Below are 25,591 nucleotides of genomic sequence, written 5' to 3'. Positions count from 1 at the left end.
TTTTTGATGGCTGGATCTCAACGTCATAAAGCCAGTCGAATTTGTCTGATAAGACTGTGACCCCAGTCCCAGTATCCAGTTGAAATTCTGTGCTGCATCCTTTGACTTCCAGCTCTAGAGGCCAGAACTGCTTATTGGACCTTCGTTTTCTCCCAGGAAATAGTCAGGTTGAAATGCTGTATTTCCAACTTCTTGGACTTCAAAATACTTGGAAGCTTGTTCCAGCTTTCTTGGAGTCATACGGCCTGATTTTACCATCACTTGTGCCCGTTTTCGGGTGCGCAAACTTGGTAAAGTTGGGCGTGAGGCGAGTAATGTGATCCGTGTCCGCCTCCGCCGCCATTCCCCCTTTACAAATGGCTGAAAATGGCGGCGATCAAGACCGCGCCCGAAATGGGCGTGACGGCAATTTAAATGCACTTGAATGCATTTAAATTGAATTAATGGGCTGGACGCCCAACTTTACCGGCACTTCCCCCTTTACCACCGCGTTCGCCCATCCAGAATCAGCGCAAAACAGATATGCTCCGCAAAAGTCCGATTCGGGTGCTTCAGCTTCTGAGGAGGTAAGTTCAGAACTTCTGGTGGTTCTCCGACTCAGATTGGTGGTGGGCGGGGGGGGGGGGGGCGGAGGTGGGTCAAATTGCTCTGTGGTGAGGGTGGAGGTGGGTCAGATCACTCTCTGGAGGGGGGAGAGGGAAGGAGGTGGGTCAGATCGCTCTCTGGTGGGGGTAGCGGGGGGAGCGGAGGGGCCGGGGGGTCTGCTGCCACTCTGCGTGCGATCGGTGAGGGGGAAGGGGGGTCCACTACCACTCTGCATGCGATCGATGGAGGGTAGGGGGGCAGGGAGCTGCGATTGATCTGGGTAGCAGGGTGGTGGGGGGGTAAGGGGGTCAGTAATGTTATGGGGATGGGGCAATGTCTGTGGGGGCCAGGGGGGAGGCCCCCACGGCCCAGGAGCAATGTGGCAGGGGAGCGTTTTGCTGGGTTTTTTACTGCGCATGCGCAGTTGAAGTCTCCGATCAGAGCTGCAGTGTTTCGGGTGCGATAAGCCCCGCCCACAGGCTTCTGCAGCATGATTCAGAATCACTGATTTTTTTTCAGGCTGAGTGTGTATGAGGGCGCCAGAGAACGGGTTTAAAAGTCGGATCTGAAACACTTCCAGGTTCAAGTCTGTCCAGCACTTCGAATCAAAATGGTAAAATCGGGCCCATAGAGTTATAGAGGCTTACAGTCTGGAAACAGGCCCTTCAGCCCAATTTTTCCATGCCGCCCCTATTTTAATCACTAAGCTAGTCTCAATTACCCGCGTTTGGTCCATATCCCTCCATACCCATCTTACCCATGCAACTATCTAAATGCTTTTTAAAAGACAAAATTGTACCCGCCTCTACTACTACCTCTGACAGCTTGTTACAGACACTCACCACCCTCTGTGAAAAAATTGCCCTCAGTACCCCTTTGTATCTCTCCCCTGTCACCTTAAACCTATGCCCTCTGGTTTTAGACTCCCCTACCTTTGGGACAAGATATTGACTATCTATGCCCCTCATTATTTTACAGACCTTTAGAAGATCACCTCTAAGCCTCCTACGCTCCAGAGAAAAAAGTCCCAGTCTATCCAGGCTCTCCTTATAACTCAAACAATCAAGTCCTGGTAGCATCCTAGTAAATCTTTTCTGCACTCTTTCTAGTTTAATAATATCCTTTCTATAAATAAGGTGACCAGAACTGTGCACAGTATTCTTCCTTTAAATTGTTCTTTGGATCTGAAAAATTGTTTGAAATGCCCTGTTTTTCCCACAGAGAAAGTATTCAGTTTTCCTGCTGGGCATTCTCCTCAGAATGCCAACTTCTTCTCAGATTAGATAATTGTCCATGAGCAGAAAATCTGGAACATTTGCCATGCAAATAAAGATAATTAATTATGTAGCCATGGTGACAAAAGGGATAACATCAGGCACACTGCAGATGAAAAGATGAAAACTTCCTTAATAAGTAAGAATGACTACCTAGGCGGGTGGGTATTGCCATAGGGATGCAATTTGATGGACTGCAGCCACTATTAACTGAGGTCAGTATGAAATCACCTCACAAAAATCCCTCTGGTTTCAGCAGAGAAATCAATCCCCCTATTCTAATTCAGCTACACGTTTTTATTTGATGGCATGAACTGTATAAAGCCTTGATTTTGTTTTTAAATTTAGAATATTTTTAATCTTGTAGTTTATTGTTCATAAATCTTCTATCTGGTTGCTGCATTCCACTCTGGATATTGTAGTACCAGAAAGGTAGGCCGAAAGTTACACTGACGTAATTTTCTCTTTCCCTTCCTCATACGTATTTTATATAAAGCAAATTTGTTCATAAGAGTTATAACTTCTTGGTCTTCTTATGTCTGGTTGTCATTTGAGGTGGATCATTATGACACTATTGTGGCACTAATAGCTGAGCAATTCTCATAATTCCCATGATGCACTATTCTGTTTTCCCACTATACAGAATGCATTCACAACAACTAAGGCCTCAGACCTGCGAGTTGATTACTTTCCCATAGAGAGAGACACAGTTCTTTGCAGGGTGAGGAACTCCTACATGGCAGCTCTAATAGAGAAGAATTCATTCTCATACTTCAATCAGTTTTTTTTTAGAATTATGGAATATTGTGTGTTGTATTATAAATATAATTTCATTACCTAAGTGAAGGGGCAAAAGGTGACAGCTGAAAGCAAGAATGAAGGAATTATTTTGAGAAGTTTCATTAGCCAGCCTTGTGGAAATTTGTTGGTTGGTGAATGTGGGTAGTTTTGAGAATAAATTGAGAGATTTGATTGCTTGATGTTCTGCTGATTACGTATCCCTCATTGGTGCTTTTTAAACGTCTTTTGATTTGTTCACATTTACTTTGGTATTTGATTGGTAATTTAACAGGTTAACCATGATCTTTGTTCGGCCTACGGAAATGAAACTCTGATAGGTTTGGCACCATAGCGGCAGTTTGAATGCAAGGCTTTTCACTATATAGATTTCTATAAATTCCATATTGTACAATACATTAAATTCTTACAATAGACTTAACTAGTAAATAATTAGAGGCAGTAAAGGTAGCAGTTTGTGTACAATAGGTTCGGAGTGAAGTGCCTGTCACAAATATAATGGCATCCAAACAGGGTTTCATGAGACACATACCAGGTTAATACACACAAATGCTATTGATTTATGCTGAAATATACTACACCCTGTATACCTCTCAATACAGTTCACAAACTCAGAGTTGCTTCAATTTGATAAGCAATAACCAATTCCCTACACAATACCATGACAACTGGCTGAAAAATATGAAAACCTTTATTTTAAAAATACACCGATCTTATTATTAAGTTAAGCAAATAACTTGTTTGTGATTATTAGATTTTATTTGTTTTATATTTAATTTATCAATACTGACTTATTACTGAATACTTTTAATAACTACACTGGGCATTGATCACTCCTATTAGATTGAATCGAGACACGTTTTCTTTTTTCAGTATACACAGGCCCTTTAGAATCTATTTTGCCGCTAAAGATTTTCTCCCATCCTTTGGATTTATGCAGTCTATAGAAACATGGGTCTCCTTGATAACAATTCAATGTACCTTGACATTCTAATAGAGTGCCATCCAAATGAACACAACTGAGCTACGCAGTGAAGCACGAATCATTAGGTAAGCAAGATAATCTGAAAGAATCAGCCATTATCAGGAGCACATCTGTGTATGCTATACCCTGACAAATTTCAAGTCTCCGAAGATTTCATCCAGTCCAGGTGGGTAAAGCAGAGAATGTCACTTCTTCACATTTATTTCCACAGAGTAAGATGCTGACTTTGCAACCACTCAGTCAGTTTATGAATATGACCCTCAAAGGGGAGAAGCAGTATCGGAGTTGTAGAACTATGTTATCACCATTATTAGGAAGCTTAAACAGTAGCTGGGAAGAGAAGACACCAGTGGAATTACAGGCTGATTGTGATTGATGTGTTCCTATTAGCTTCTCAGTGTTATCTCTCTGGATGGAAAGAACAGCCAGTGGCTTGTAACACAACAGATTACCTGAGTTTTCAGCCCTAGATGGATGTTTAAATAAAATATAGACCCTTATCGAGATGCTCATTTTCTTGGTGCAATGCTCAGACTATTTCATGTCAAGTGCAATTTGCTATGGCTCTCCACTCAATAAACATGTCTTATCATTAATAATTTTTCGAGAGGAGGAATTCAGTGAGGTTTGTCTGATAACTTGTGATACAGTCCAGAATCCCAGGCTCAGTGTTTTATATTTTTGCCCATGTTGCCAAAAATGATTGATTGCGACTAGTGAGTTGGATGTCCAGTATTTCCCAACAAATGACTTTGGCCTCTAAAAGCAGACCTTGGCCAGATAGAAATCAATATTTCACCATTAAAATCTATCAAAGAAGAGTTAAGGCACCAGCTGTCCCTGCTGCCTTTCCTTGGAGTGTGAACATTAAATCCGACACTTGTAGTACATGAGTAATCAATATATAGTGGTTTACAGATCATTTGTGGTCACCATTTAGCTGTGATGGATGTCTGGAATAGTTGTGATTCATTTTGTCATGCCATTAAACAAGATTCTGTCTAGTTCTTTCCTGATTTCATTTAGCAGAACATTTCTTCACAGTTCATATGAAAGAAGTGATTTTACAAAACCTGTCCTATTCCAATAAGTCACTTATAGAGATTTTGTGTCCTACAGACTGTGAAAATTCTGTAAAGATAGGACAAACATGCTTCTGTAACTACTCACTGCATGACATATGCAGACAGTGTGAAGAACTGTATGTAAATCTGTTTTCCTTGTTATATACAAACATTATGTTTAACCCTTTTTATTGCTGGATGCATGTTAAGTTTGCTGCTTATCACTGTGTTCCAGTGTCTTGCACCCAAATTAAGAGCTGCACAACTGTATTCATGCAAATTATTTTTTTTTAACACACTACGCAGTTAAGCCATAAAATTATTAAAAAGACAATGTTTAGCTTCCTGGTTTAGTGCGATATAATGGAAATAGGCAGAATGCAAACAAACAGCAGCATTGTCTCCCCTTGCACACATTAGAACAAGCATGTTTTGTGGAATCTGTTCTGTATTAATCATTTTGTCACGTCTTCAAAATGGCCATAATTGTTTATTATGTCCTTTTTCCCCAGGAGAGCCAAGTTAATTCCACATTAGGGATGAAGGTCTTTTCTCACTGAAGGTTGTTAAGGGTTCTAAGTGAAATGTGTTTTATCATTTTCCATCCCATTCCCAGTGGGAACTTATTCAGAGCATAAAACCACCCCCAAATTAGCAGAGGCAGCATACGCAAAAAATGGAAATACGCCAAGGCAGAATAAGCACTCTTAAAAGGTAAGACCTTCAATATATTGTCAAAATAATACAGAAAAAGCCCAGATCTGCAACTGGATCTTGCAGTACCTGACTTAGGAATGTCGGCTATCACCGCCAGATAGAAATAAAATCAAAAATAGTTCCATTCTCCAGCACTCTCATCCCTCATCTTAATGAGCACAATAAATCTTGAACCCACTGAAGAATCTTTCGCACCAGATTTCCAGTATTTCCACAGATGTGCTTTTCAAACCTTCGCGAGGGCTTCATTCTCAGAGCACATAGCCAATCTGATCACAAAAAAAGATCCTTACATTTTTCAATATATATTTATCAGGCAGAAAGTCATGTTGCTGAAAACTGTCCTTTTTACTTTAACAGCAATTAATATACAAAAAGGGAAATAATCCTTCTGAAGATAAAATGATCTAATTTTGTGATTATTTCAAGTCCTGAGTCATTTCCATAACCAGCAAAAGAAAAGAGTATCGTGTTAAGCAATATAAAAGGTATTTGATATCTGTCAGGGAACGACAGGCATAATTTAGTTGAAGGTTTTAACAGCTGTGTAGCCTTTTAATTTACTGCCCCCTATATAGTATCCACTATGTATTCTAGTAACTTCAGATCACATCTTTCCATGGAGGATTTGTATTGATATGTTAGTGATGTCTCATGATTTGAACCTGCTGACACAAGACAATACCTTGAATGGCAGAATTGGTCTCCAGGAGAACTTACAAACTAACATTCCAACTGAAAGATTATTCATAAAAGAATCTCAGGGTTGGGATGAATGAATAAAAGCTCAAGCTTTCCCTCTTGTGGGTTAAAAACCCTCAATAGTATTGCAGCCTCATAACAAACACTTGTAAGGAGGGTCACTGTTGCACAGTCCAAGACATTTTTAACCTTCTACACTGTCAGATGAGGTAACAATTCTGCTCAATCTGATCATCGTATTTATTCTAATGTGAATTAGAAAAAATATCCATCAAGAAATGACTACTGAATGTAAATTTATTTACAATTTTACTGTATGAATTTCTTTTCATGCTGCTAATGGTAAGCGATAGTGGGATTTATTTCAGCATGGTTTGTGCCAGATATTCAAATTAAGTCTTTAAATGTAATCTGTCCATCCAGTGTTTCTAAGTCGAGTCTACTGTCTGTTTAACTAATTGAACTAATACTTTTAATTTTCAAATTACGTACAAGTGCTGAGAAACTTAGTACATCTATCTGGACATGCATTGTAATCATTTTATATAAAAATAAAATCATCTTTTAAGCAGGTTACAAGATGCCAGAACAGTTGAGTAACTGAGGTCAATAATGAAACAAAATGTTTTGTGTTACTCTGGCGGTTAGAGTCACTGACAGATTTCTATGCTGTCAGCAAACTTTAATTTCAAACAGTTGGAAGTTAAAGATAGCTGTTACTGTTTGGTAAATTGGTACTTATTATTCTGGTAAGTTCTGTTTATGATTCATTTTGATTTTGGTTTTAATTTCTTATTGCAAACCTCAAACCACAGACAACATAACCTCATCTTTCTAGTTTCTCTTCTAAGTTGACATCTCTGGATCAAATGTTAATTTAGGTTAGTAAATGGCATGGTAATAGCCGGTACTGATTTGTGTTTTTTTTCCTGCAGCAATATGGGAATGGATTACCAAATGTAACACACAACCAATTGTAGCATTTTTTACTGGTTGTAATTTAAAATAGCCCTCGCCAGAACTTCAGGTCTTATTCATAAGTGAAGAGCACTGTTGGAGCAAGGTGCTAAATCTTACAATATAATGATAGATGAATGTTTTAATTCCTGCAAATTTAATGAGCATGAGTCAATACTTGCATGTATGATTTGATGTGACATCTCCTTCCTCAACTACAAGTAATGAAATGAACTCATCCAGGAAATTTGGCAGCAATCATAGAATCCCTACAGTGCAGAAGAGGCCATTTGGCCCATAGTGTCTGCACCGGCTGACAGAGTATCTTACCCAGGCCCTCTCCCCCACCAAATCCCTGTAACCCCATACATTTACCAAGGCTAATCCATCTAACATTCACATCTTGGAACATTAAGGGGGAATTTACCATGGCCAATCCACCTAACCTGCACAACTTTGGACTTTGGGGAAGAAACCGGAGCACCTGGAGGAAACACAAGCAAACACGGAGAGAATGTGCAAACTCCACACGGTCACCCGAGTTTGGAATTGTGCCCAGGTCCCTGGCGAGGCAGCAGTGCAGCATGTGCCACCATGCCACCTAAAAAGTCCTATGGTGGGATTTGAACCCAGGCTCCCAAAGCCATTATCCTGAATCGCTATTCCAGTGATAATGCCACTGTGTCACCTCCTCCCCGTTGGATAAGGAAATATTGGTGCACATGTTGCTGTAGTCAGTCATGTAACAGTTTTTACCATTAATTATACTTCTCCCTGCACTGTTTTTTTTTCCAGAATTGTTGCCCATTAAGTTGCTGCAACTACAAATTGATAACAGTGCAACAAGGGACTTACATGAGCAAAGAAACAGTATTCCATTATTCAATCAGATTTAAGGATGGGAAATAAACATCAGAAAAATTACAAATGCTGATGAATTAAATAGGTTTAACTTAATGTCAATTCAGGCAATTAAAGAAACAATAATGAAAAGAAAAACGATTTGAAGAGAAAGGAAAAGAGACAGAAAACAAAAACAAGAAACATTAAAATGTAAAATTTAATATTTTTTGAATGTCTTCAGACAATTCACAAGTTGAATGAATGAGAATCTACACTTAAAATATAAAAGTAAAATACTGCATATAGAATCCCTAAGTGCAGAAAGAGGCCATTCGGCCCATCAAGTCTGCACCGACCACAATCTCACCCAGGCCCTGTTCCCGTAACCCCACATATTTACCTTGCTAATCCCCTGACACTAAGGGACAATTTATCATGGCCAATCAACCTAACCCACACATCTTTGGACTGTGGGAGGAAACCAGAGCACCCGGAGGAAACCCATGTAGACACGGGGAGAACGTGCAAACTCCAAACAGACAGCGACCCGAAGCCAGAATTGAACACAGGTCCCTGGCTGTGTGAGGCAGCAATGCAAACCACAGTGCCACTGTACCTCCCAGATGTTGGAAGTCTGAAATGAAAATGGATTATCTATCTGAAACATAACTCTGTTTTTCTCTCCACAGATACTATCAAATTTGTTGAGTATTTCCAGCATTTTCTGTTTTTATTCCACACTTATAATAGATATTTTCAGCACTAGAGAGGGTGATTGGTAGTAATTAGCACTTCTTCTTCTTGAGTTCCTAGCCCAAAGGTAAGTCCTTGCCGATTATTCGCTGTATCATGGCGAAGCTCCGTGATTTCTACTATGGGGTAGGGCGAGGAGGTAGGCCCCGAAAATACTTCAGCCAAAACAGACAATTGGTGTTAGTCTGATCCACACACCCCGTCTGTCTGGCCAGTTGAGCTAACCAACCTCTCCCAAATGATACATCACACCGTAAAAGATTATTCACTCTTTTAATTATGAACCTTTGATAACTGTAGCTGGTTTAGTTTGTGCCTGCTGTTCAAATACGGCAACCTCAAGACATGCAATGCATTTGAATGAAAAGTGCTGTTGCTGTAGATGACAGTGAAGCGGTGCAACTTGGAAAGCAATGTTTGGACCTTTGCATTTAATTATGCGTCTGAAAGTACAGAGGAGATCTAAGATAAGAACTCCGAAATGACATCCACAGCATGTGTGCGCACTAAGGGGGCAAGTCACCCTGGATAGCATATTGATGAGGCCATTAGCACACATGGAGAGAATAGTCACTGGAAACATGCAGAACAGGCATACAACACTGGTTTGATACCAACAATGTTATTGGTGTTCAGGATTCCAGCTAATGCCCCCTGTTATCCAGTATGGCTGAACACACACGCTCAGCAGTAGGAAGCACATCAGCACTAATTAAAGGACCATCAATTACTTGCAGGTGAGTTGCTAATTGATATCTTCCGGCTGTTACTTCAATTCGACACATGTTTGTTGATTTCTATAGTGCAAAGTTGCAAGCGAGCAAGAGACAAGCAAACAAAACAAACAGCAGTTTCAGCAGTGCTTCCAAGCTCCATGGAATGAGGGATGAACAGCGAGGTCATTGGAACATTGTCACCTCCACTTTCTTTTTGTAGTCACATGCCAAACTTATTTAGACATATGTTATCATTCCTCCGTTATCATTGGATCAATATCCAAGAATTCACTACCAAAGACCATCGTGGGGCTGCAGCTGTTCAAGAAAGGCAGTCCACCACCCCTTCTGAGGACAATTAGGTCTGGGCAGTAAACACAACTATGCCAATTGTGCCACATCCCTGTCACAAACTGGTATTTCTTATTTAAAATACTTCCGATGCACTAACTGCAAGAGTAGGAAAATGCGTTCAAAATAACAGCCTTTTCTTTTAGTAACTTTGGAAGCAGTGGCACAGTACATGAAGCAGACTGCCCCTTCAGGGAAAAAGTCACGTGGTGAGTGAAACGTTCCCCTATTTGCTAACTATCAAGATTTCTGTTATAAATATCTATAGCATGATTTGCATTAAACTAGTTTTGCTTAGTATGGATTTCCTGAACCTCCGTTCAGAAGCAGATCCATTTATCTTTATCAGACTGGACATTTATGAACTGATGCAGTCAATAATTTATTTCCGCCCTCTGTCAACAGCACTAAACAGCATATCCTCTCAGTGGATAAATGGGTTGCATATGTCTCCAGGCCCTCTAATGTCAGTGGGTTATTTTTATGTTACACATACACAGGAAGAAGACTGAAATAGATAAAATTGACAAAACTCCATGAACATGCAGATAACAGCTTTCAATACTGTTCTCATATTTGCAGAAATATTTGAAAACAACTGTTCATTGTATCTGTCAGTGACTTTGCTAAGGCATCTTAAGCGGAATTTCTGAGTCTGTAATTGAGGCCTCTTACAACAAGAAAACCAAAATATTTTGAAAACAACAAATAGTCAAAAAGACAAGTTTGGAGGTTTTAGTCATTGACCTTTCATCTGAACATTCTAATGAAAGGATTGAGCTGAAACGCTGTTTCACTCCCAACAGATGCTGCCTGAGTTGCTGAGTATCCCCAGTATTTTCTGGTTTCCTTTCAAAATTCCAGCATCCGCTATATTTCACTTTGGTTCCACAACATTGGAACTTCATGAAGGGCATGTATCATATTATTTTAAGTTTATTTATTAGTGTCACAAACAGGCTTACATTAACACTGCAATGAAGTCACTGTGAAAATCCCCTAGTCACCACACTCCGGTGCCTGTTCGGGCATTGAGGGAGAATTTAGCCTGGTCAATGCACCTAACCAGCACATATTTCAGACTGTGGGATGAAACTGGAGCACCCGAAGGAAACCCACATGGACACGGGAGAATGGGCAGACTCTGCACAAACAGTGACCCAAGCCGGGAATCGAACTGATGATATATAAATGAGAATGCATATTGTTTTGAAAAAATAACAGATGTATTTTCACAGTACAGGAATATGGAGAATAACCACATAAGATACATAAATTCAAATATTTATGCATCACATTTTGTTGCACAGTGTGCAACAAAAATCAAGGCAATCATTTGTTCGCATATATGTTTCCTGTTCCTGGGCCTGGGAACAGCAAAAACAGGAAAATTGGATGAAGAGCGGAACATAGCTCTAATGGAGGGATATTTAAATCAATGGATAGAAAACTGAATGGGTTCTCTTACAGGCATGCAGTCCTCCCTGCTTGATTTCCCTGTTTTTGCTGCACTCAGGCAATTCTATAGGCCCAGACTCAGGAGCAGGAAGATCTGCCCGTATAAATCTCCTGACACTCAAAGCACTCACGACCACATGTGAAGCATTGTGCCCAGTTTTGTTCACAGAAATAAAGAGACAGACAGTGTAATGGGAAAAAAGGTGGGGGGATAAGGCTGGTCCGAGGTCTTAAATCATTGAGCTATGAAGAGATGCTCACTCAACTAAAGAAACTAAGGATGAACTTGACCATGACGTTTTAAAATCATGAGGAGAATCAGTAGGGTGAATGTAAGTATATAGTGGAGAAGCAGGGGGTATGATAATAAGATAAAGCTCCGGAAATTAAACAATCTAAGGAGCAACTTCACAGTTGGTTGTGGTTGAATGGAATAGACTGCGTCTCTCACAGTGAATACTGACTCAGTTCAAGCATACAAAAGAAAACAAAACAAAAAAAATCCTCATTTACATGAAGCAGACAAATGCAGGGCTGGCACCACACAAGGAGGGAGATAAAACTAGCCTTCAATGAAAATCGAAACAATGAGGTAAATTAGTTGGGATGAAGGCTGCATTTCTTTTTAAATTATGGCTTATTATGCACTTTTACAGTTTAAGTGCTATTAGGTAAATACTTTAAATCGTAGCCCTGTGATATCTGTCCAATCTTGGTTTTTATTGTTTTAAACTGCATTTGTTCAGATGGTCCACTGCGCGCTGGGATGTTTTTTTTGAGAGCACCATAGTGAATCTATCGTTAAGATGCAGGTAAGGGTCATAAAAAATGTTTTTTTTTTGCTGCATCTTTTATTTAAAAGGGAGTTTTTGGAACCTAGGGAAAATAGTCGAGCTTCTTGAGTCTTCCTGCCACTCAGGAATTCATGGTTGATTTGCTACCTAATTTTAAATACCTACCTTTGCCCCAAAACCTTTAATAACTATGGATAACAAAAACATATCAATAATCTCAGGTGTTAAAATTGCAATTGATTTATCATCAAACTATTTGCATAAGGGAATTCTGAACCTTTTGCATCCTTTTTTGTGTAGAAATTTTTCCGAATTTCACTCTTGAAAAATTTGGCTCTAATTTTTAGAACATGGTCCCTGATCGTAGACGCTCAAATTAACAGAAGTAGTTTGTTTCTAACTAGTCTATCTGTTCCCCTCAATATCTCAATATGTTGAAAATCACTCTTTAACTTTCTAAATTCCAGGAACACACCCTAGTTTGTGTAATTTCTTCTCACAATTTAACCTTGGAGTTCAGGCATTATTACATAGAACATAGAACAGTACAGCACAGACTATGCTTTTATTCTTATACCTCCCCTACACTGCACTGCCTCCAAGGCCAATATATCTTTCCTAAGGTGTAATATCCAAAACAGCTCACCATGCCATAAGGTATGGTCTAAACAGGGTTTTGTAAAGCTGTAGCATGGTCTCTACCCTCTTGTAGGCTAGTCCTCCAGATTATAAAAAACCACATTCCAATAGCATTATTTCCTGTACATGTTCATGGCATTTTAATGATCTCTGTTCCCGGACCATCCTCCCCAGCCCCCACCGCCATCTCTTTGGACCTCCACTTTTTCGAGCTATTCACCATTTAGAAAGTGCATTTTTCTATCCTTTATAGGTCAAAAGTAGATGATCTCATATTTGTCTGCATTGAAATCAATTTAACACAGTTTTGCATATTCACTTACTCTATCAATATTTCCTTGTACTTTTATGCTTATGTCTACCCTGCTTAGACTGCAACCTAACTTTGTTACATCAGCAAATTTAGTTTTGTGAATTTAAGAACATTAGACATAGGAGCAGGTGTCGGCCATTCAGTCCCTCGAGGCTGCTCCACCATTCAATGAAATCATGACTAATCAGATGTGGCCTTAACTCGACTTTCCTGTCTGTCCACCATAACCCTCCACCCCCCTGTGAATCAACAATCTGTCTGACTCAGCCTTAAACATATTCAATGAGCCAGCCTCCACTGCTCACTGGGGAGAAGAATACTAAACACGCATAACCCTCTGAGGGAAGAAATTCCTTCTCATCTTCATCTTAAATGAGGGGTCCGTTCTTTGAAACTGTGCCCCATAGTTTTAGATTCAGGGGGGCACTTTGTTCATGGCAAACCTCTTTCTCCTAAGATCGTTGTAAATAAAGGTGCTGATTTTGATATTCCTTAAACGGTTCTTTTCATACTCCCCTTTTGTAACTTTTACTTACTGTTTTCTCACCCTTTGCTATTCTTTGTGTCTTTTCCATTTGCTTTTTTTGCAATTCTGTATGCTTTTTCTTTTAGTTTTATGCTGTCACTTATCTCTCGAATCATCCATAGATGTTTTTTGGACAAGTACAGCTTATTCCCCATGGATTACAAACTGTTTTGTTATCACATTAAATCATTTTTGATCACCTCCCACAGTTCTACTGTCATTTTACCAATGAACAAATTTGGTTAATTTACTGCGAACAATTTTAGTCTCATTGTATTAAAGTCAGACTCTCCTAAATTTAGCAGATGATTAGCTGTTTTATATTTCTCCTTTTCAAGCGCTTCATTGAATTTAGTACTCTTATGATCACTATGAGACAAATGTCCATGTACTTTTAAGGCAGCACAGTGGCACAATGGTTAGCACTGCTACCTCACAGCACCAGGGACCCAGGTTCAATTCTGGCCTTGGGTGATTGTGCAGAGTTATCACGCTCTCCCTGTGTCTGTGTGGGTTTCCTCCTGATGCTCCAGCTTCCTCCCACAATCCAACGATGTGCAGGTTAGGTGGATTGGCCATGCTAAATTGCCTCTCAGAGTCCCGTGATGTGTAGTTTAATAGATAAGCCATGGTAAATGTGTAGGGTTATGGAGATAGAGGAGAGGGTCTTGGTAAGCTACTCTGCCAGAGAGTTGGTGCAGACTTGATGGGCCAAATGTCCTCCTTTTGCATGTAGGGATTCTATTCTGTTAAGCTACCAATGAAATATGTCTCATTACTGAATCTAACATGGCATGTCCCCTATTGGCTCTCGAACATAATATTGCAGAAAACTGATCCCAGGCTCTCAAGAATTTCACTACCTTTCTGACATTTGCTGATCTGCTTGTCCCAGTCTATGTGAAAGTTAAAATTCCTCATTTAAACCACTCTGCATTTACCACATATCTAAACTCTGCATTTATACAATCTACCACTTCACAGCTGCTACTCAGAAGGGCTATACACAACTCCTACTACATCTTAAATCCTTTTTTATTTCTTATTTATGTCCATAAAATCTCTTGTTATACTTTCTCTTATCATTGAAGTGATTTCATTCTTAATCACTAAGGCCTCTCCCCTCCCTCTCTAACATTTTCTGCAACCGTCCTGTATACTTTATAACCAGGGTATATTTAGTTCCAAGTCCTGACAATCTTGCAGCCATATTTCAGTAATGGCCATCATATTATCCCCAACAACTTGAAATTGTGCCTGCAATTCATTTAATTTGTTCCTAATACTCCAGGTTTGTTCATAAAGAGCATTTATTTGGCCACACACTCTAATCTGTTTTTAAGCTCCAATGTTTTACTCACACATTCCTATTCCCCTCTCCGGGTTTAATTACTTTACATCCTTTGGTTTTCCCTTTACTTGCAGAGCCCAAAGCACAATCTCTGACTGTTACCCTGTTTCCTTTATTACTTGTTTTTGAACCATTATTAATATTACATTTCCACCTAAGTTCCTATTTATCACACTCCCATTTATTAGTTTAAAATGTTCATCTTATTTATCCTTTCCATTTGGGCACTGGTGCCAACTTGGTTGCGGTGGAACCTGGTACAATGGTACAGTTCTTTTCTATCCCAATACTGGTTCAGTGTCCCATGAAACAGACTCCTCCTGACCATACTATTTGTGGCACAAATAATAATCCAGAAATTATAATCCTTGATGTTTTATTATCTAATTTAGCTTCTAATTCCTGGTACTCTCCAAACAGGACTTCTTGCTTACTCTTGTTGTTATGCCAACATGGACCAAACAATTGGATCTTCCCTCTCCCAATCCAATATCCATTCAAATCAGTTCAATGGGTGGAATTTTACGAGAAAGATTGTAAGTGTCCAGCTCGCATGAAAATGGGAGCATTGCAGATCCATTTTTTGGGTGAGTTTTTACTCCCAATCTTGTGCACATAGTGCATGAAAAAATGAGCTAGACTGTTTCAAACTGTTACAGGCAGTGGGCTTAATTCATCAGCCAGCAGCAGAGGGAGCTATTGCGCAGGTACAGACCTCTGTGCCTGCACAGGTGCAATTCCAACAGCAGAGGCCTGACAGAGAGAGAGAGAGCTGTCAGGTCTCTGCTGCTACAGCCAGCCTGAATCACCCCCCCCCCCTCCCCCCCGCAACAATCGCAGGGGTCCACGGCTGATCACGAGTTCCACACCACCTGAAAATGTAGCCCCCGCTGCCCCCTCTGCCGCCCAAACTGATACCCCCCTCCCCTTCCCCCCCACCGATCACAGGCAGTGTGGCAGTGGGCCCCCCCTTCCTTGCCCCACTAATCTGATGCAGAGCGGCAGTGGGCAGCCCCTCCCCGTCCCCATCGATCACAGGCAGAGTGTGCAGTGGCGCCCCCTCCCCACCACACTGACCCTCACTGATCACAGGTGGAATGCACAGTGGCACTCCCCTCCCTCCCTGATTGGGCTGTCCCAGCCTGATCCTGCCCCTCCAGGCCCTGCCCCCTCCTGGCCCCGCACCCATACATCTTTCAGGCCCCGCCCCCAACATGCCCCATCGATGGGCAGAGTGAGCTGATAAAATTCTGCCTGCTATTTCCCTTACCCTGGAACAAGGAAGGCAACATGCAATGTCTCTCAATCCTACTTACAAAAGATGCTATCTGTCTTCCTAATTATTGAATTCCCCCCAAACTATCACAAAGCGTTTACCCTCTTCCTCCCCACTTTAAAAAGCCTTTTGCTCTAAAGTATGGTCTGCATTTTAGCTGTCCTGACAACAGCCTTCCCTTTATCCTCTCTGGTAGCAAGAAGGTTATACCTGTTAGAGAGAACCAGTTTCTGTTGGCCTTACCAGGGGGATTTCCTTACAATGCACACTCTTGATCACACCATCACCATTTTGAACCTCCATGACTTGCAATCAGACTCTGAAGAAAACTATTCTGATACTGCTGCCCCTTTCTTGTGAATTGGAGGGTCTCCAACTGGCATTCCAGCTCACTGTCTCTGAGCTGGAGACTTGTGAGACAGAGATATCTGGCTGAATTTTGCACCTGGGTCACAGGTCCCGGTGTTGGGTCTGGGCGCGGGAGTTGGGTCCACTTGGACAGGACCAGCCAGCCATACATAATCTTCCAGCAGCTGGCCAATTAACAGTTGGACTCAGGAAGCAGAGGTGGGTGAAGAGGTGGCATCAAGTCTCACCGCAGAAGGTACAGGGGATATATTAAATTACTAGGGCCAGCGCTGAATGTGATGGCCACTGCCTGGAAACCTACAGAGAGTGGCAGCAGGGGGATCCCAGATGGTGCCGTAGTTCAGCGATGCCTCCCTGCAGGCCCTCCTCCATTCTGTAAGGACAAGGTGGAAAGTCCTCTTCCCCAGAGATGGGAGGAGGAGACCAGTCTTCCTGACCAATAAGCCTGGACAGAGATTGCAGAGGAGGTCAGAACCCTTGGGGGTCACCACGGGAACCTGGATCCAATGCAAGCATTTTAATGACTTCATTCAAGCCAAGATAGGGTGTGAACAGAGGGTGTGACTGTGAATGAGGCAGGTCAAGGGATCCAGGAGTAGGGTTACAGAGGCCTCAGCCATTGTTCTTGTCCAACAAGTTTGAGATTCTTGCTTACTGTGTGGACGAGAACAGGGACTATTTTTGTTTTCTAGTCACTTGAGTCACGACTCACTGTACCTTAATCCTGTAGCTCTTTTAAGTATTCTTCTTCTTCAGCATCCTTGATTATTTGAGGGTTGCGAACCATAGCTTGTGCTCTGATTTTACTGTGGGACAGGGAAAGGAGACAGACCCTGAGAAGGGAGATTAAGCACACACGCGCCATCTAGCCAACTGTACTAACCAACACAGCCACTATTCCCTCACCCTGCCCTTTTACTCATTAAGTGCTGCTTTTAATGGTGTTTGACATAATGCTTGGGTGTTTATTGTTAGATATATGAAACTTGTACATCTATATTATTTCTTGGAAATAATCATTTACAAAGGATTGTACTTTGTTCGCAAGGTTGTAGAAATAAAAATTTTAGAAGATGTTTGTACCTAATGTTGTGACGTTGCATATGTAAGGTTAAAAATGTGATGTTTGACAAATGTAAATAGTGAAAAGAAATGCGAAAACAAAAAGAAGAAATCATATAGCATTGTCTCTTTAAAAGCAGGTGTCTTATGCATGGATCTTAAATTGCAGAGAGCAGGCTGCAGAAGTGATTTTTGCAACATTATGTCAAAGCCGACTTGTCAGTGTTCCAACCTTACCAAAACAGACTTTTGAATTGGACCAATAAATTTAAAGCAAGCACACAGAGACACAGAACCAATGGAATTTAAATGTGAGGGTTGTTGACAAATCAAACCACTCAGATTGCAGGAATACTCTGAGGTAATTCCAGGTATATAAACCTGGACAAGAGGGGGTAACTGTCAGAGTATGCTTGCCACCTCTTGTGTCAGACGGAGGATAGGCGAGGGTTTCATGTAAATCCTGCAGTTTCATGTATGTCTTAATAAAACCACCCTCAGAACAGAGAGAGATACCAACCCAGAAAGTGTTCCAGATGTGAGCATCATTGAAGAAAGGTCATATTTCCAAAGACTCCTGTTTGTATATAATGATTTATTCTAAAATTCCTGAATGAGTCTTGTAGTATTCAATCAGCATTCTATTGGGATTTTATTCAGTTTGTTAATTGTTTTAATAAGATTGGCACGCAGTTTAAAAAAAAAGTTCTGTTAATTGTTAATGATAGAGTGTCAGATCCTGCTTTAATTTACCAAAACCAAAAACTCTTACTACTTCACACATACTTGTACAAGATTATAAGGTGAGGTATATCCCTTTGAGTGGTTCCAAAATCAAACAGAGGATAAAATCACCTCCATGTTGTAACACTAATGTGATATAATGCACTCCTTACAAATATTGTTCAATATAAGTAATCAAACCATTTTTTTCTGACATAAAACTTTTATGCTGTTAAAAACTTGCCCATTATTCTAAGAATTGTAAATGTGGTAGTGCGAATATTGCATTTCTAAAATTTTTACAATTTGCAAAGGCATTTAAATGGCTTTTTGTTAGATTACCAATTCAACTTAACTGTCCACGTAATCATCTATAGCTGAGCAATAGAATTTTGACGATAGCAGCAAAGCAGATAGAATGACCTCCAAAAATAGCACAGTCACTACTTTCTTTCCAAAAGAACTGTGGGTGCACCAACACCACATGGACAGTAGCAAGAAGTTCAAGAAGGTGACTCATCAGCACCTTCTCAAGGGCAGTTAGGAATGGGCAACTTAACTTAAACCTAAACTTAAACCTAAACTTAAACATTTTCTTTGTTAGATTTTAAACTCACTTTGTGACAATTCTCCCTGCTGTTCATTCTGAAAATCATCTCAAGACAATTCTGATGCCTCTTTGGATCTGATCTTCAGTACAAAGAACAGAGAGAATTTGATGCGGGCGGGTTCAAGAAGTGCGAGTCAGCTTTTAACCATTCCCTCAACCCAAATATTATTTCGGAATTTATGGCAGAAATGGGTATAAAGGACAGTTTTGATGATATTTATATATTAATTGCAATTCTTCATCTATTACCTGGGGTAAATGATAATTTGTGTTTCTTTCTGATATGTTTTTATAATGCTGCCGGAATTAATTACATTTTTCAGGGAACAAAAAATGACTTCCCAAATTTTACAGAAAGTGATTTAAAGTATATGTTATAAGGGGTTATTAAGGACAAGAGACAGTTCATGACCCGAAAGAGGTCAAGGTCTCACGGCAAAATAAGTGGTCTTAATAGCATCTGTAAAAGCAATAACAAAATAAAATAATGTTGGTGGCAGCTAACATGCCATAAACATTCGTTATCCTGTCTCTTGCCATATTCCTTCTTAGGAACAGGGTGCGAAACCCAAATACCATTACTAATAAAAATTGGGCCATATTCTATCATTTATTGATAGGACTCGTAATTATACGTGGATAGCTGCTACCTTTTATTGGCCACACAGTAGAAATTGCATTTTTCTACGCCTGCAAGACTCATTAATGTGCGCAAGAACCTTACACCGTTGCCAATTGTTACATTTCAGCAGTAACTTATAACATTGAAGAACTGGAGATGAACAGATCACTAAAGCTTATAGCTGGTATGAATAGATCAGCTTTAATATTACTCAACCACCATACTGCTTATCCATTTTTTAAAAAACTCCCAGTTAGTGATAACTAGAATGAAATTCTGAAGGAATAGAAAACAATCACATTTACATTCCATAAGAACATTTGAGAAACATAGCTTCAGGTTAACAATAATCCCCAGATCTTTCTGTATTAATGATGTTGAAGCTAACAGCATATGCCATTATTACAAGGTCAACCTGACAGCTACTTCTGGCATCTACACAAATGCAGTTAAGCATGAAAATCCAGAAGTTACTCACAAAAATACACTTCTCTTCCACTGGATGCACTGTTGCATTCTTCACTAATAGATTTGGCAATAAAATCATTGCCATGGCTTGAATTTGGGGTAATTATCCACACTAACAAGTTGAAAATGTTTGAATGGTATCCTTCCCTTTCAGGTACCATGCCCGAAGGGTGTTGATGACCATGGACTTAGAATCATGGAATCCCTACTATGCAGAAGGTGGCAATTTGGCCCATTGAGTCTGCACTGACCCTCTGAAGAGCATCCCACCCAGGCCCCCCGCCCCCACCCCCGCCCCCACCCCCGCCCCCACCCCCGCCCCCACCCCCGCCCCCCCCCCGCCCCCCCCCCGCCCCCCGCCCCCGCCCCCCCCCGCCCCCCCCCCGCCCCCGCCCCCCTCGCCCCCCCCCCCTCGCCCCCCCCCGCCCCCCGCCCCCCCCCCCGCCCCCCCCCCGCCCCCCCCCCGCCCCCCGCCCCCCCCCCCCCCCCCGCCCCCCCCCCCCCCCCCCCCGCCCCCCCCCCGCCCCCCGCCCCCCCCCCCCGCCCCCCCCCACCCCCGCCCCCCCCCACCCCCGCCCCCCCCCGCCCCCCCGCCCCCCCGCCCCCCCCACCGCCCCCCCGCCCCCCCACCGCCCCCCCGCCCCCCCGCCCCCCCCCCGCCCCCCCGCCCCCCCACCGCCCCCCCACCGCCCCACCGCCCCCCCGCCCCCCCGCCCCCCCACCGCCCCCCCACCCCCCCGCCCCCCCACCACCCCCCCGCCCCCCCACCACCCCCCCGCCCCCCCACCACCCCCCGCCCCCCCACCACCCCCCCGCCCCCCCACCACCCCCCCGCCCCCCCACCACCCCCCCCCCCACCACCCCCCCGCCCCCCCACCACCCCCCCGCCCCCCCCACCCTCCCCTCCTCCCCCCCCTCCCCCCCCACCCTCCCCTCCTCCCCCCCTCCCCCCCCACCCCCCCCACCCCCCCTCCCCCCCACCCCTCCTCCCCCCCCCACCCCCCCCTCCCCCCCACCCCTCCTCCCCCCCCCCCACCCCCCCCTCCCCCCCCAACCCCCCCCATCCCCACAATGCAGCACATCCACCATAGCTAATCCAGCTAACCTACACATTAGGGGCAATTGAGCATGGCCAATCCACCTAACCTACACATCTTCGGACTGTGGTAGGAAACCAGAGCTCCTGGGGAAAATCCATGCAGACACATGGAGAACGTGCAAACTCCACACAGACAGTGACCCGAGGATGGAGTTGAACCCAGGTCCCTGGTGCTGTGAGGCAGTAGTGCTAACCACTGTGCCACTGAGCTGCCATGACCATAGTTATGCTTTGTCAAAGTACTGCAGTGGTTTGTCATTGCCATCTGTAGTATGGCTGAACAGGAAATTCTCCCACTCTTACAATCTGCCATCAGGTGCATTGGAAAGATTTACAGGCTGATAATCAACTAGTTTCTCCTTGTTAGGAACACATCTTCTGTAGTCATCAAGTCCTGAAGAGGGAGTTTCTGGCACAGATATTACTGTGGATATTTCTTGTGGCACAGATAAAAGGATGTGGTTTATTTGGATTTTCAAAAGGCTTTTGGTAAGGTCCCATACAGGAAGTTAGTAAGCAAAATTAGAGCACATGGGATTGGGAACAACATACTGGCTTTGATTGAGAATTGGTTAACAGACCGAAAATAGAGATTAGGACAAAATGAGTCAGTCTCAGGATGGCAGGCTGTGACTAGTGGAATACCACAAGGATCAGAAATTGCTGTTCTCAATCTATATAAGTGGTTTGGATGTGGGTACCAAATATAGTATTTCCAAATTTGATGATGATCCAAATCCAGGTGGGAATGTAAGTTGACAGGATGTTGCAAGGAACCTTCAAGGGCATTTAGACAATATAAGAGAATGGGCAAGGACATGGCAGATCAAATATAATATGAATAAGTTTGAAGTTATCTATTGTGGAAAGAAAATGACAAAGGGGGCAATCTTACCAAAAAAAATTCTAAGTGCCAAACAAGCATGAAAATGGGAGAGGATTGCACCCATTTTTTAAGCAAGATTTCCAACACGGTCTTATGGCACTTAGTGCAAAAAAAGAGGCAAAGTGTGATTCACGCCAGTAGGGGGAATGGACAGAGTCTATTCATGCCAGAAAGCTGGCTGCTCACACCAGAGTGTACTACTGCACATGTGCAGATCTCCCTGCTCTGGAACACAGAGAGATTTGTCAGTCCCCCTACCCCGCTGGATATCACCTGCCCTCCCCCCCCAATCGTTGGCCTCCCTGGCTGATTGTCCCCCCCACCTGCCTGGATATCACCTCGATAACCCCTGCCCAATCACTGGATGATTGCCCCCACACCCTTGACACGCAGTCGAATGCCCTCCCAGGGACCTGGTTGTCCTTGTTCATGAGTCAATAAAAGCCAGCTCGCAGGTGTTGCATTCAATAAGGAAGGCAAATGGTATGTTGGCCTTCATCACAACAGGAATTTGAGCTAAAAAAAAAATGCCTTGCTATAGTTGAGCCTTGGTGAGACTGTACCTGGAGCATCATGTACAGTTTTGGTTTCCTTACTTCAGAAAGCTTAGACTTGTCACAGAATGAGTGCAACAGATGTTCACCAGGCTAAACCGTGGGGTGACAGGATTGTCTTATAAGGAAAGATTGAGGAGACTAGGCCTGTATTCTCTGGAGTTTCAAAGAAAGAGAGGTGATCTCAATGAAACGTACAAACTTTCTACAAGACTTCAAGGGTAGATGTATCTACATCTACCCTTGAAGTCCTGTAGAAAGTTTGTACATTTTTCCCTCAACTCTGAGTCTAGAACTAAGGGGCACCATTGCAGAATAACTGTGATGATGAGGAATTTAAAACTGTGATGCTGAGGAATTTCTTCACTCAGAGGGTGATGAATTTTTGGAATTTTCTATCCCAGAGAGCATTGGAGGCTCAGTCATCGACAAGTTTCTAGATATTAAAGACATTAAGAAATATGGGGATAGTGCAAGAAGTTGACACAGTGGCACAGTGGTTAGCACTGCTGCCTCACAGCGCCAGAGACCCGAGTTTGATTCCAGCCTTGGGTGACTGTGTGAAGTTTGCACGTTCTTCCCGTGTCTGCATGGGTTTCCTCCAAAAATCTCCCGACATCCTCCCACAGTACAAATATGTGCTGGATAAGTGGATCGGCCATGCTAAATTGCCTCTTAGTGTCAACCATGTGTACATTAGGTAAAGTAGCCATGGCAAACATGCGGGGTTATGGAGATAGTGGGAGGGGGGGAGGGGGGCGGTGGCAGGTTGGACCTGGGTAAGATGCTCTTTTGGAAAGTCTGTTCAACTCGCAAATGGTCTCCTTCTACATGGTAAAAATGGCATTTAACTCGATCAACCATGATCTAGTTGAATGACAGAGTAGGCTCAAGGGACCGATTTGCCTAATCCTACTCCTATTTCCTAGGTTCTCCCATGTTGCCCTCCCTAATTGCCCTCGAGAACGTGGTGGTCAGCTGCTTTCTTGAACCGCTGCAGTCCGTGTGGTGTAGGTACATCCACTGATGTTAGGATGCGAATTCCAGGCTTTTGATCCAGCAATCATGAAGAAAAAGTGTTATTACTCCAAGTCGGGATTGAGTATTCCTTGGAAAGGAAATTGCAGGTGGTAGTGCTCCAATACCTCTACTACCCTTGTCCTTTGAGCTGGTCGATGTCACATGTTTGGATGCAGATGAAGGAGCCTTGGTGAGTCGCTGCAGTGCATCTTGTAGATGGTGCATACTGTTGCCACTGTGTAGCAGTTGTGGAGGGAATGAATGTTAAAGGTGATGGTTGGGTTGCCAATCAAGCAGGCTGCTTTGTCCTGAGATTCTTAAGTGTTGTTCAAGCTGCACTCATCCAGGCAAGTGGGGTGTATTCCATTACACTCCTGACTTGTGTCTTGTCGATGGTGGACAGTCAGGAGTTATGTTATTCACCATAGAACACCCAGATTCTGACCTGCCCTTGTAGCTACAGGATTTATATGGCCGGGCCAGTTCAACTTATGGTCACTGATAACCCAAGGATCTTAATAATGGGCAATTCAGCAATGGTAATGCAATTGAATGTGAAGGGGAGATGTTTAGATTCTCTTTTTTTGAAGATGGTCATTGCTAGGCATTGTGCAGCATGAATATTTCTTGCCACTTCTCACTCCAAGTCTGGTTATTGTCCAGCTCTTTCTGCATATGGCACAGACTGCTTCAGTATCTGAGGAGTCGCAAATGTTGCTGAACGTTGTACAATAATCAGCTAACATCCCCATGTCTAACATGATGGAAGGAATGGCATTGGTGAAACTGTTTAAGATGGTTGGGCCTAGGGAACCCTCAGGAAGTTGCAGTAATGTCCTGGGTCTGGATGAGTGACCTCCAATAACCATAACCACAACCATCTGCCTTTGTACCAGGTATGACTCCATCCAGTGGAGAATAAGTCCAGCCCCACACCTGCTTTCAATTCCCATTGACATCAATGTTGCTAGAGTTCTCTGTTGCTACACTCAGTTAAATGTTGTCTTGATGTCAAGGGCCACCACTCACTTCACCACTGGAGTTCAGTTGTTTTATCCAAGTTTGGACCAATTCTGTAATAAGTTCAGGAGCTGAATGAACAGCCTTGGCAGAACCCACACTCAGCATCAGGGAGAAGGTTATTGCTGAGTTAAGTGCCACATGATAGCACAGTCAATGAGAGTGGCCGGATGGGGCTTTAACAGGATGTATTGAATTTGTTCTGCTTTTTGTGAACAAGACATACCTGGGCAATTTTCTATATCCCTGGGTGGATGCCAGTATTGTAATTATGGTGGACAAGCTTGACTAGGGGCACAGGCTAGTTATGGAGTTGTATTGGAACAGTAATTTTACAGTAGTTTGTAATAACCATCGAGTAGACAGGATTATATCAGGGATTTAAGTAACCAATCTCACAACTGCCAACTCCCACACCACTTTAGCAGCTGAAATTCTACCCAAAGTATTTGTATTGCATTGGTTGAAGTTTCTTTGGAACATCCTGATATTGTTGTGAAAGTCATTTAAATGCAAGTTTTTTATTTTTTATGACAAAAAAATTACTAATCACAGACACAAACCTTTTGTTGCGAATAGTTTCTGGACTTATTTTTTCACTGGTGCTGTGGTGAAAATGATATTTAAATCAAGTACTTTTCTGCTCCAATTTTTGTAACATGTTTGAAAAGCTGTAAAGATCATAAAAGATCCTGGGTGGAACTTTCTCAGGAGGGGTGGGTTTGGGAATTAAAACCTCCTAAAGGGAAGTTGAACTGTCTTCCCATTCTCTTCTGGGTTTCATTGAGAGGAGTTATCATTGAGTAGAATCATAGAATCCCTATAGTACAGAAAAAGGCTATTCAACCCATGGAGCCTGCACCGACAACAATCCCACCCAGGCCCCTATCCCCGCAACTTATAGGTTTTGATGTATTTACCCTGCTAATCCACCTAACACTAAGGGGCAATTTAGTATGGCCAATCCACCTCACCCACATATCTTTGGACTGTGGGAAGAACAGTAAGAAGTTTAACAACACCAGGTTAAAGTCCAACAGGTTTATTTGGTAGCAA

This window comes from Mustelus asterias, chromosome 14, assembly GCF_964213995.1.
Source record: "Mustelus asterias chromosome 14, sMusAst1.hap1.1, whole genome shotgun sequence".
Lineage (NCBI taxonomy): Eukaryota > Metazoa > Chordata > Chondrichthyes > Carcharhiniformes > Triakidae > Mustelus > Mustelus asterias.
This window is presented reverse-complemented; position numbering follows the sequence as displayed.